Below are 14,093 nucleotides of genomic sequence, written 5' to 3' on the forward strand. Positions count from 1 at the left end.
AAATGATGACATTTCATAACGGGATCAAATCAAAGTGAATGGCCTGTTGCTGCTGAATGCATGGGGTAAGTGATTGGAAAAAGTTTTAAAAGTTATTAGCCTACATCGTTTCAGATAATAAATAATAATGGTAATTCATTCATTTAGGGGCGCCTTTCAAAGCACCCAAGGACACCTTACAATTCATTGCATATTCCAAGGAAAGGTTTTAAGACAGTACAAAGAATGCAGTCCGGGTGATGTTTTTTATGTGGGGTGCAGATGAGAGAGCTGTCCAGAATGACACCAAGATGTTGTGTTTGAGTTCTTGATAACCCATTAAAACAGTAAAATAAGTGTCTCCTGTGCACCAAAACATACCCATCTATTATGGAAAAAGAAAGTATTCCAAAAGTATTCTAAAAGTAATCTGAATACGTACTTTTTTAAGACGCGTAACTGTAACTGTATTCTGATTACTTTCAGAGCATGTATTCTGTATCTGTACCCTGCCTAGATACATTGGATTTGATTTTGATTGGATTGGATACATTTTGGCCCTTGGACAAATGTAGTTTCAAAAAGTGCTCAAACTTCACATGTGTGCTAACAGTCCAGCCGTGAAAACATCTACGGGACAGTTTTGAGATTTCTTCAAATGCCGTTGCCATGACAACACAATGCTCGCCATGAAATACGGTTTTCTCATAACTTCAGTGAAAATGCTCCAAACGGCCCAAAACTTCACAGGTTTGGTAACGATGCAGCCATCAACGCATCTACGCATCAAATGCCGTTGCCATGGCGACAGACCACTCGCCATGAAACACGATGTCGCTGTAAGTCCAATGGACACGGTCCAATCGTCCCCCAATCTTTACTTGTTTATCACCGGTCCATGCCTCAACAGCTCTACGCCAAATCTGAGATCTCACCATATGCCGTTTCCATTTTCATAGGAGTTGTTTTATGGCGAGGGATGCGCATCCCTCGCCATAAAACAACTCCTATGAAAATGTTCAAAAAGTGCTCAAACTTCGCATGCGTGCTAACAGTCCAGCCGTGAAGACATCTACGGGACATGCTGTTGCCATGGCAACACAATGCCCGCCATGAAGCACGGTTTTCTCAGAACTTCAGTGAAAATGCTCCAAATGGCCCAAAACTTCACAGGTTTGGTAACGATGCAGCCATCAACGCATCTAAGCGTATTATGGGATGTCATCAAATGCCGTTGGCATGGCGACAGATCATTCACCATCAACTTAGTTCAAAAGTTTGCAGTTAAAATATTCTGCTGCTTTTCCAAGCCTTTTTACTTTCTTTTCTTCTCTCATCACACATTCAAGCCCTCAGTGTTCATGTATCATTTCAATCTAAATTCTTCACTTTTTTCTTACACATTACATTTCAGCATAGCAGTTTAGCATCAGATTTTCAGCATAAAGCATTCCAACTAGCAATTTCTTCAGGAATTGCATTCTCTAGTTTTAACTGATATTATGAATTATACTCTTATGTATGTAGATAGTATAAGAAATGTGCAGAATATGACAGTTTAATGGTGGAGGTACACACATATTGATAGATGTCTTGTAAAGCACTGTTGAGGAACCTGCGGAACCTAGTTGTGTATATGATATGTCAATAAACCTTAGAAAATCTGGAAATCTTGAAAGGAATGTGCAAAATAGCCATTATATACAGTCTTTAATTAACTTTTAGTAGAAAATAACGAGTAATGAATATACTTTATAGGGATCTGCAGATAAAGGTTTAGTCTTCTCAAGCACCAACTAATATCTCTCCTGATTGTTGGCACTTGACAATCACCTTCCCTGAATTTTACTCAGGTGTAACTAAAGTCTGATTTAAGGGTTGTATATATTTCACATCATTAATCAGAATCTGCAAAGTAACTAAAATAAATGTAGTGGAGTAAAAATACCAGGTTAACCTCTGAATTGTTGTGTAGTAGAATGACAAAGTAACAATGAGCTGTGATGTCGATATATATTAATGCTGCCCATTATGGACACAAGCAATTTCCCCCCATTTATTAAGTATATGTTTTACATTTGATAACACCAATGTGTTTAATACTGGCAACTTCTAATTGTGGGAAAAAGGAAAACGTTCCCAGTAGAGACGCAACATAGTTCTGGGGAGGGAGGACTGGTCCCGTTCGAGTCCAGTTTTGGATAGTCTGCCGTGGTTTCGTTCCATTTCAAAGTGCTGTTTGACGCTCGGTGTAACCTTGGGGCACTGCCACTCCAACATCCAATCCCAGAGCTTGAAGATTAATCACGGGTTTGTCAAGCAACAGGACTATAGTCCCAAACGTTAGCTGAGGATTATGGGTAGTGTAGTATCTTCGGCCATCCTAAACTCCGAAATGTTTTTCGGATTTCATATGGCATTAACACCGTATCCCAACGTGCATTGCGGCTAAGACATCCAATTACCGAGCTTAAACCATAGCTGAGGATCTTGGGTAATCAGTTCAGTGCGTGTGTATCGCAATGATGCTCGAAATGTCCCATATAGGCCTGTCTTTTTCCGGTTACTTTATTTTGAAATTCAGTTCCTGACAGATGCCAAAAAAGCCAGAGATTATAGAATTAAACAAATAAATAAAAACAAGGATAATTGTGTTGTGTTATTGTTGAGTAAATAACAGTGTGTTATTTAGAAAAGAATATTAGAATAAGAATTTAGAATAAGAACATGTTTTTATGAACCACACAGCTTCCGGTCTTCCAAGACCAGACCGGACAAAAAGACACGTTGCAGGCACGAAACATACTACCAATAGAAATACATTGCTTTTAAAATCGTTCTGTGTGACACGAAAAAAAGTGGAAAATCGTGTTGGTGAACACGAATCAATAGATTAAATGTCATGACTATAACACGAAATGCCGTGAGACTGGGTTGCTCCCTGAGGTAAGTGTGGTGGAGACAGTCTTTTGTCCACATTTTTAAAGATGTCATTTATTTTATCACCAATGGATGTGTAAAAATAGAAAGGGGGGGAAGGGTCTCATTATGTAAGTGGTTTTTTTCTCCATGAATTTATGACACCGGGCTGTTAAATTTGCTACTGTTCCTTTATGAGTCTGCTTGGAGGCCCATGCAGTTATGTTAAGATGTCCAACCCTGATAACATCCCAGACTTTTCCTTTCTGTTTGAAAGACCACAATGACCTGTTTCCACCCCTCGCTTATAACATGGAGGAGGTTTGATTGAGGAAGTTTGCCATCATCCGGCACCAGCAAATGTCTGACTGATGATTTAACAATGTTTAAAAGGAAAATATTTTCCCTTGTTTAGCTCCATCTTTGGATGATTACACACAATCATTTCGTGAGAATGAAAAAGCCACCAATTTTTTCTTTTTTTTAGGAAATGTGTCTTGTTATCTAGACTGCTCAATTGCAAAAAGCTGAATCCCTACAGAGCATGATTCAAGGCTAACTAAATTCTGTGTTAGTCGTAAACCATTGTTTACGCCAAAAGAGGATTCCATGTAATGAATGGGTTCAGACTCGGGAGCGCTACTTGGTAATCTCACCTCAGTCGATAAGTGTTCCCTGCCTTCTTTGGCTGCTTAAACGGGGCTTCAATACACAACTTATGCACCATGCGTTGTGCAATTTGTAATTACCACGCAACTGATGTCTCTACTGGTAGGCCCTAATTTGCTTAGGTAGATGGCGTGTATGATACCACTTACAGGGTTAGGGAAGCATAACTTAGGCCAATGTAATACATGATGTCATGCTTTTACCAACTCTAACAAATCATTGGTGCAGTGGTGTAATGGTGGCGAGCCTAGGTCACACACTGGTGTGAGCTGAAATCTGTTTGCGGTGACCTCAGTGTTGAGCAGTCTGAATGGAGCGGCAAAGGTCTGGCACCTCATAAAACTAAACAGCCAAATAGCTCCGATGATTTAAATGCTTAACACACCACCCACGTCTAAACCCCTTTCTCTCGCCCCGAAAACTGCTGGTATTTCTGCCACATCAACTTCTGTGGTTAACAAAAAGGACAAACATCTCTGTGGCCTGAGAGGGGAGGATCAGTGGGTTCCCAAACTCCAGAGCTGGAAGAGATTCGCCTCAAGACTGCAGGATGACGTGCAGGGCTGACGCTCGTGTGGTATTACAAGATAATTTCCTAATCCTTTTGGCAAACTTCCCACTGAAGTAGGGATACAAATAAGACATTAGAATAGTTTTGAAGTCTCATTGCCTTGTTTGTAATCTAAAGACAACATGGGCAAACAGGATGGAGGGGAAGCGGTGTGTGGCCTCGTCCTCACATTGGATTTCACACAGTCATCCCTTTATTTTATAATATGAGGTTAGCGCTAGAGTTTAAGCTTGACAGCACCCCATTATGTTTTGTCAATGGTTGTTTATAATGTTTGGGAAGAGAGTTAAAATGAAACAGTTAATGTTTCCGTATGTTCAGGTATCCACGCATCTTAACTTAATTTATTATTGATGGCACATCTCTAATGTAATTTCTTCTTCTAAAAAAATGGAAAAGGAAAAGGTGAGCACTGTCTTTAAGATATGTTTTGTTATTTATCCATACTATAAAAACGAATAAAGTTCATGTATTTAAGATAACCTTATTTCAGACCCATTGCAAGTCTAAGAGTCCTGCATCCTGATACCTCAAGTGAGTAAGAGAAAATGTTCTTCAACTCCTCTCGATCTCAGGGGAGGCTCATTTGTCAAAATCTTCCCTCCAGGCTAACATACATGTATGATGATTGCATAATCTGTTGCAAATCAGCAAAAAACAACAGCCATGTTTTACACCATGGGTGCTACAATCAGCAATGGGAGCAAGGTCAGCCACCTTTGGTGTGGGAATATTTTCGAAGGGGCAACACTGCTGTGTGTTAGTCAAATGTTAACAACTGGATTTGGTTCATTTCCCCTGACCAGATATCCTATGGGGAAAAAGTGACATGATGTTCAGTATAAATGCCCCAGATGGGAAACACTGACGAAAGAGTAGAGCGCTGGGAAAACTTGTGTTAGAATCACAGCCGGGCTGATTTCTTTAGAAAGAATTGCACTTGTTTTTTACGCACATTTTTACCGATTTTAATTCCCCCGATTGCAGCAAACGATTTGTTTTCTTCAAGCTCAAACTGTGTGGGTTGGTGCAAAGCAGACGCACAGGAAGTGAAGAAGTGAGAAGATGAAAGCTGTTCTCAGGTAGAGACAGATAAGACGTTGTGCCACATCCTGCCTCACTTTCTGGCAACGTGACCTGCCAGACCGGAGGAATTTGTAGCTCTAGCACGACGACTAGACACTGTTTGCACGTAATGGCAGTGATTGTGGTAAAATGCTTATTACCTTTAGGCAAAGAGGAGACAAACAATTTTTTTTAAACATGTTCAACAGGCAGAGGGATTAGTAAACCTTGTACAAGTCTTACTACAGCAATGCAGCTCTTTATTCTCACACAAAGGGTATTACATCGTATTTGTATCCGCCTCAACAAAGCAGCAGCATGTTGTTGAGCTCTGTCTCGAGGACTTGACATGCAAGAACTCTTAACAAAGCTTGTCTAGATTGGCCAAAATAGCTTCGTGCAGTTTTAGATATTACACCACCCTGAATGCCGTTGGGGTTGGGCATCAACAGATGCAGCCAGGCTGAACCATAGACAGACAGACCAAGTTAGAAACTGAGAGGACTTTCTCAGCTGTTGCTTCTGTCTCCGGTCTCCTTCCCCCCTCACAGCCACATCATTGTGTCATTAATCCAACAATAGGCTACATGAAGCCTTTCACAGCTCTTTTTAAATTCATGCAATTGCAGTCTGACTGTTTTAAATATGATTTCCCAGCAATTGAAACTTGGCGGAACCTTGGCTTTTCACCCCTTTCTGAGATGGTTGGATAAAACCTAAAACGTGTACATGTAACTAGGCAGAACATGTTTTAAATGGCTCAAATGTGAAGGAGAGGGTAATATAAGATGCCAGTGGGTGGAAGAAGGATGACAGGAGGAAAGGGAATTGGGAAGTAGAGTAACCCATTTGGAATGTCTGACTCAGGGAGAAATGGAAAAAAATAATTTAATTGGCAACTTCACATGGGAGTTAAAAGGAGAATGGTAAGTGATGAGAAATGGGATAGCGTTAGTGTGGCAGACAGTAAAACAAGGGAGGAAAAAAAGGGGGGATAAAGACAACAGAAGAAAAATGCACTTGAACACTGACTCATTTGCTAAAATGTCTCTGTTATTTGTTGTGGCACGCTCTTGCCAAGGGAATTTCCTGATTATCTTTTAAAAGTTGGTTTGTTTCATGAAAGGAAATGTTCACACACACAGCTATTAGAGACAGACACATGATATCTTTGGGGAAGAAATGTTGGTAGATCATTAGTACAAGTGTACTTCCAGTTGACAAATCCTGTTTCCCTTCGCACTCAACAGTGTTGCTGAACTTACAGCCAACGGGCCAGATAGGGTGCCGGGTGGCCTGCATAGCGTTTTTTTTTTTTTAAATGTAACCGAAGAATTTACACCTACAGTACAAGTTGTGGCTATTAAATGCTCTGGAATATCTGAGAAGAGGATGAGTTTTGGGATGTTCATCCTTTTAATCTGATGAATAGTAATGTTTGTTTAGTAACTGGCCCTCTGCTTCCTGTCATGTTCCAAAAGTGGCCCAGAGGCAGACTTAGCAAGTAGAGTATTGAGGACCTACAGTCTACAACTGGTGCTCAGTTCACTGCATTAACATCACACTGGTTAACACACTCCAGTGACTCCAGTAACAGCAGGTAGATGCGACCATATGTCATCCGAGGCATGGCAGGGGTCAAAGGTCGGTTTCCTACTAATGATTACCTGCTGAAGCGTGTGGTTTTCGCTTCTCTGTGTTTGTGTGTGTCCGTGGTGACAGAGTGCAACAAGCAGCACGCACGCACCCACTTTCCGTCAGCACCATGCCAGCTCATATCGTCCTCTGGCTATGAGCTCATAAATAAGTAAAGCTTTTTAATATGAAGCAATATAAAAACTATTATCAAGTAAAACGCACAACTGGCTAAAGAGTGGCTTTACATTTATGAAGAATAAAGAGTTTGCTTTAGGCCGTAGCCAAGTAGATCTTTAAAGACACTAAGCTCGGCCTTATATCCATCCCACCACAACGCCATCGGGAGAGCTTTGTGGCTTTGGTTTATGAGATGGTCTTAGCTTAAAATGAGAAGAAAAATCCTAGCAGGCTTAATAAAAAATACAGCGGTCAAGATTTTGGAAGGTAAAAGCAGAACAAGATGTAGTCGGTCTTGTAAGCTAAAAGTCTGCAGGTATGCACAAGATATCCCAGCCCCCATCTTTTTAGTAATAGCTGGTTATTTTATCAGTTTCCACTGGAGCCAGACTTTTCTACAAGAGTGTGTGTTTGCTTTTGCGTAGTTTTGTGTGTGTTTGACCACATGTGTTTGACCACATGTGTTTGACCACATGTAATCAGCGGGCAGCTTGCACTGTGTCTCTCTTTGTGACTCGCATGAGGAATGAGGTGAGGGGAGGTTTGGGTCAATGGTCAGACAAAAGGGGATAGGGGACCTTATTCTTTGCGGCAATTGTCAAACTTCGTGGCCACTCCTTAATTCATACTGTGAACAGGTGCATCGCATAAAGCCGGAAACAAGTCTTTTGTTTTTGTGCTCAAAGAAAAGCCTGATACTTTGGAAATGTGCTAATTTGCATTGTTCCGAGGAGTTAGATAAGAAGATAATGCAACTCTCACATCTGTCCGCTGTAGGGGCTTATGCATTTATTTATTCGGCTTTCGTTTTTCTTCCTGTTCAGTATTCATTGGTTCCTTGTTCTGGTTCTCTAATAATTAATTTAGACTTGCCTTTACAACACTTATTACAACGTTATTTATTTAAGTTCCTGTTGCCTGCTTGGGTCCTCCTGCTCCACTCTTTATCACAAAACCACGACGGAGAATGAATGCGTTGGTCAACCAACACACTGGGAATCATACCCTGGGAATTAAGAAAATCTAACCTCTCATTTTGTGGAAATCCGGTCATAAGGATTAGATTTACTTGTAGACTTGGACCATGTGTTGGTATCCTGACAAGGGGAGAGGGGGGGTCAACAAATCATAGTGATCATCCTCTGGGGACTATGCACAGCCAAACCTAATTTCATGGTAAATGCGGGCAGTGGATGCAAAAAGAAAAATGTTAATCGAATATTCTACCTGTTTCCTTACATACTATCCTGTCGGACTCTCTATGGCTCAGAAATCTCTTATATTAACCCCCTGCAAACCACAAATAGTAGAAGGGTTTGGACCATTGCCTTACTTTTCCACGTAAATAGTAAATCACATTTTGTTGAGTGCTGGCTGTGGCCCAGGAGGGTGCCATTGTGTTCTTGAGATTTGTTCTAATTCGCACAAACAAATACTTCTTTAGCCTCAATTAATCCAGAGGCCGCCTCAAGACCCCCATTAACGTCAACCAGCATCCGGCCTCCTATTATTTTAGATCTTTCTTTAGTTCCTTTTCACCCTTATAAGACCTCCCAGAGATACATCCACTCAAGTGTATGCACTCATATGTGTGTGTTTCCACTAGTTTAGCACTCTAAGACGCCGCAGACATGACTTATAGCTCACCTCGACAGCCAGTTATTCACACGTCCCTCCAGGCCTCTGTGTTGAGACTGCCTTCTTTATAACACCCCTCTTTTCAGCTGATCCACTCACAAATCAGACCCAAAGCCGCCAATGAATCAAACATATCTCAACATACTTTACCTTCACTCAAATTTTCCACAGGAATTATTATTTTTGTGAGCATTATACACTTTTGTGTGGACAGAATGTGTTAAAAACCAAATGAATTTATTTTTAAATTATATATAAAAAGAGTATGAGAGGTTCCAGCCTCCAGTGGTCTTCAGCTCTTTCCTCGGGATGAATGGGAACATAAAACACTCTGGCAGGAATACAGATTGGGTTAGCCGCCCTCCAGCCCAATGTCTGTGGCCGCACTGAGGGAGTGTCCCCACTTTGATGGGACACCCGCCCTAGACAGGCCCTCCACTAATTTGAAACCCCACAAATTCAAGTCAAGGGTTAGCGCCATCTGTTAGATTTAACATAATCTTCCTATTGAATTTCAACAATTTGTCTGAGGATATGAACTTGGTATGTGTTTGGTTTATGATCTTTAAAACTGGTGTTGGATTACCATGTTTCAGGTCATAAAGCCTACACATCTTTATCTTCATTCATGGCCTGGTAATTTATTAAAGACAAGGCCCCTTGTATTAACAGACACTGAATCCCTCCATTGTCTCTCTTCCTCGTCTATTGAGTTCATCTGTTGGAGAGGGGACCATCCGCACTGTGGGATTGGGTTATTTGCTTCTTTGCTACTATTCGCCTCTCTCTGGCCATAACTCTGAGCTCAGTGAGCTTGTTTCTCACACCCCTCACTCCAGCTGGCGGACAGGAAGCGACTCTGTCTGCGACTCGGCTGTCGAGCGGCCGTGTCTTGTGAGCGTTGCGATGGCAATGTGTAGGGAAGGCAAGAATGCAGCACCCAGATGCTGGATCTCGAGGAATCCCCCTGCTGACGCAAGGCCAGACCAGAGGAATCTGCTGCCACATCAATGTTAAGACCCAGACTCCAGCTCTGAAGACAGATGACTCATTTGGAGACTACAGATCTCTCTTTTGTTGAAATAGAGAACAGCTTAAAGGCTTTTCTCTTTTCAAATGAAGAAACTGGGGTGTGAGCGCCTTAAACACGTGTCACATGTTATCATTACAAAAATAGCTGTCTAACTCAGGTTCTTGTACTATAATATGATACGTGTTCACAGACTTTAAACAACAACTTTACTAAATGATTTGCCACGATGTGGGTATTTGCATCAATGGTAGGTTGTGTAAAGATGGGTTTGCAATCACACTCAGGAAACAAAAATGACCCTTTACAAAGACTTTAAATCTAGTCTGACATCTTTCTCATGAAAGAGTTTTCCGGCGCCTTTGATGTCACCTTTGTGTGCCGTGTAACGTTAATGAGGAGAACAGCACATGTCCACTGCAGTAAGTGATCCGAAGCTCTGATCAAAGACCCCAGAGACAGATCAGTCATGTGATCGGGCTCTGATTCTACTGTGAGACTCCGACAGTCAAGACGATTCATGAATTCAAAACATTCAAAGCTCTCAGGGATGAGGACTCGAACCCTGTTTTCTCACTGCTTCAGTAAAATTAAGGAGGACATGTTTCCAAAATTAAGTTTCAGCTGACTTACAATGTAGTGTGAAGTTTATCCGGTCATTTGTTTTTATTCCTAGCCATAATTTGCTTTGACTTTGTTAACATGTGTAGTTGCAGATTTAATGGCTTGGATCAAATTAAACAATTTAGCGCTGAAAAGTAACACAGGTTGTATAATTCATATAATCTAACAGTTCTTAAGATCTTAATTGAATATTTTCTGACGTTAGATCGACAATAATTTCTGAGGAAAGTATTTTTGCTATACACGTATCTGACAGATTAAATAAAAAGTAGTTACCTATTTAATATTTCAAACAAAAGCACATGATAATCTATAATACAATACATTGTAAATAATTCAATGATTGATCTATGACTTTTTGGGCTTTTAACCTCTTACAAAAGTATCAGATGTCTACGAGTTCTTCTCTCTGCTTTCATTGCTGACTTTAAGAGGGGTTATATGTTTAGATAAAACATTCAAACTAGCTCCATCTGAAGCGAAAAAACTTAAATTGGAACTCTTAATTAAATTTTACTTATAGTATTTATATACTTTTACTGAATTAAAATCTTAAACTTTTGCTTAATAGAGATTTCTATATTTTCTTCATTGAGGGATCTTACCTCTTCTGACACCCAGTAGTGAATGTATCAAACCTCTTTTACTGAAGGAGCCATTGTGATGGATAACCAATCTATGCATTAAAATGATCTGTTTACATAATGAAGCCATTAGTGACAACACAAAAACGTTTAAAACATATAACCTAAAGAGGTACATCTGGTTTTTTTACAGTATGACACTCAAGCCTTTCTCTTTAGGATCAAACAACGGTGACTGCTGTGAACTGTTTTCCAGTTTACTGTAAGTGTAAGGGTGTGTAGGGCGTGGACACCTACCAATTTCAGACACACTAATCCGGTCACCTTCCTCAAATGAGCCGTAAACAAGGAAGGAATGTGGAGGTGAGCAGAAACTAAGAGAAGCTGGAATGTTATTGACAGTCAAACTGGCCCATCAGCTCAGGTTATTGCCCTTATTAGGCTGTGTGCTGCCTGTCAAGGACATGCTATGAATGTCACTCCTAAAATTCTATTAGATTAGTTGCAGACGTAACGGAAAAAGCATTTTATATAACTAACAGTTAATAATCATACACTTGGACTTGGACTTCCCCTATTCATGGTAACACTATCTGCTGCCTCCACAGAAGTCTGCTTTCTAAAACCCAAATTATAGGCCAAAAGTTCTTATGTAATAATTACCATGTATAATAAATTGTCAGCAAAAATGTTCGCCCCAGTTACGGCAAATTGATCTGGCCATGTTGGAGGTTTTTCAGCCGGAGGATCATGCAGCACGGCACGTTTCCCAGATCCTTCAGTTGACCTTTAATCTGTCATCTCATAAATGCAAGACAGATTAAACTGCTGTCTACCACAAGGGTGTCTGAGAAATTCCCCAGCATGTCACTATGACCTCTTCTATCTCTGGAGAAAAGCACCTTTAACTCTTCTTATCATCACTTTGAAAACAGTATTAGTACAAGAGGAAGACAGATCTACATTAGCATTACAAATTAAGAGCCACTGATATGACAAAACAGAGTGGTGTGAGATTAGCACGTAGCAGCGTTTACAGAAAGTACACACTTAGAGGAGTTGGCTCCTGGTCCTGCACATTTTATGTGAAGGAAATGATGTTGAGGAGGATAAGACCCAGATGGTCATGGGAATGTTTTGTATCTGCATTTTTAGCTCAGACTTGAGAGCTGTTTAGAAGAAGTATATTTACATAATCCAGTGTTTATTTGAAATAGAAACTCCCAGTGATAATAATAATAAATCATCCTGGTTCTTAAGGAGCCAAAAAGTGTTTTTAATTCTTACATTTTAAGACGCATATAAGTCTTGTTTCATTTTATATTTGTTTGAGTATCTAACGGTATTGGACTTTAACTTCTACTACCTCTTTTATGTGGCAAGACATTATCAGCATCATATTTCTATTTCTGGACAAAGACCAGAATTTGTGTCAAAGTTACACAGGTGCACTCAATGAAATGAGGAAAATATACTTTAAAATGTCATTAAGTTACACTATGTTACTTCCCTAGAAATGTAGAATTAGCAAAAGTGTAGAGCAGTCACCGAGATCTGACTCATTATCACAATAAAGTGCAGTCTTCTTCTACAATAATAAACAACATACCGTAATGTATTGAGTCATTAAATGCGTTTAGCGATTAAGATGTGTTTATTTCATCAGCCGCTCGGACCACAGGTTAATTTAAATATACAGGAACAGTGCAGGAAGTGGAACAGAAAAAGCAAACATCACACAAAAGAACAAAGACATTCTAAACACTGAGAGATTCAAGGTAAAGGTTTTACTGCACGTCAGTTACTTTCAACATTTGTCATGAACAAAAAGGCTGAGGAATCAACCGATAAGTGTCTGGGAAAACACTGAAAATGAAAAAACAGAACAGGTATGTTAGAAATGGAGAGAGGTGACATTTCTTTCTATTCAGGGCGTGCAAGATAAGTATTTGTTATTGTAATAGCGAGGATTACCTTCCAACTGTGGGAGTGTGGGATGTTCTGAGCCTGTGCTGAGAGCACATAACAAAGATTACTGAAGAAATTAGATCCAATGAACATGTCAATTAGAGGAAGGGTGAAAGCAAATGTGCTAGGCATTTAGCAGGTTTGCATGCCACAGGTGTGAAATATTATGTCAGCTTGTTCTTTGCTCTTGGGAACATCGAGGATTATGCAAAGTGTGGTATGGTCTGTAAAAATGTGCTGCGTTCTTGCAATTGAATAAGGTGATATTAATGGACAGACTGTGTGCCAAGGTTTCACTGCAGCTACCGTTTCACAGCAGGGAAGTATTCTTGAGAAGCAGAAACAAATATAATAGACACATCTTGGGACAAAACGTCATTATTCAGGTCCAAGCCTTGCATGTCCCTACTGCAAAGGACTATAATCTCCTTTTCTGTGAACCATATGCATATGAGAGTCAGGGGAAGTGGCTTTGCGGAGAACTTGCACATGATCACGCAGGTTTATAAACTGAGAGACAGGAGGCATGTTTGACTGCGAAATGCAAATGCTGTGGTGTGGTGCGCTTTTTCTGTTTGTGGGTAGGTCGTCTTGCCACTTACTGTCATACATTCTCACACAAAGCATCATGTTATGTCTACATACTTGGTTACTGTGTGTCCAGGCCCAGCTGTAAACAGAGGGTATCCAGGTAACCGTGGGTAGAGCACGCCACTGATTATCAGTGTCTGCTAGAGGGCAAGAAGGTGCATGGAGAAACATTATTTAGGAGTGATTCAGATATAAGAGATGCAGCTGAAGAGGGATAGAGAAGAAGAAGCCGTTAAGAGTGGTGGTGCTTAAACATGCCTGAATTTACTGCAGGGAACTGATTTGATGTGATAGCGGGTAAATACCAGCATGGCTGAGTCAGCTGCCGTGCCCCGACACACCACCCATCACCTCGTTTCAGCACATCACAGGTGAGGGCCTGATGCATGTAGTGCCTGGCATTCTCCGCCTGCTGCACCTGGAAAAAAAAGACAGAGAGCCAAGAAAGAGAAAGATAAAACACCTGGAATATGTGCTTCACTGCAAATACCGATACAGTTAGTTCAATGTCCTTACATGCAAAATTCTATACGGCAGCCCCAAATCTACACACTGAAAACACTGAAACGTTGACTTTTATTAAATGTATTTCGTCAACAGATTTCACATAACTGTATAAGGTTAGTTGAAAGCAATAATA

The sequence above is a fragment of the Notothenia rossii genome, assembly GCF_949606895.1.
Source record: "Notothenia rossii genome assembly, chromosome: 8".
Taxonomy (NCBI): Eukaryota; Metazoa; Chordata; class Actinopteri; order Perciformes; family Nototheniidae; genus Notothenia; species Notothenia rossii.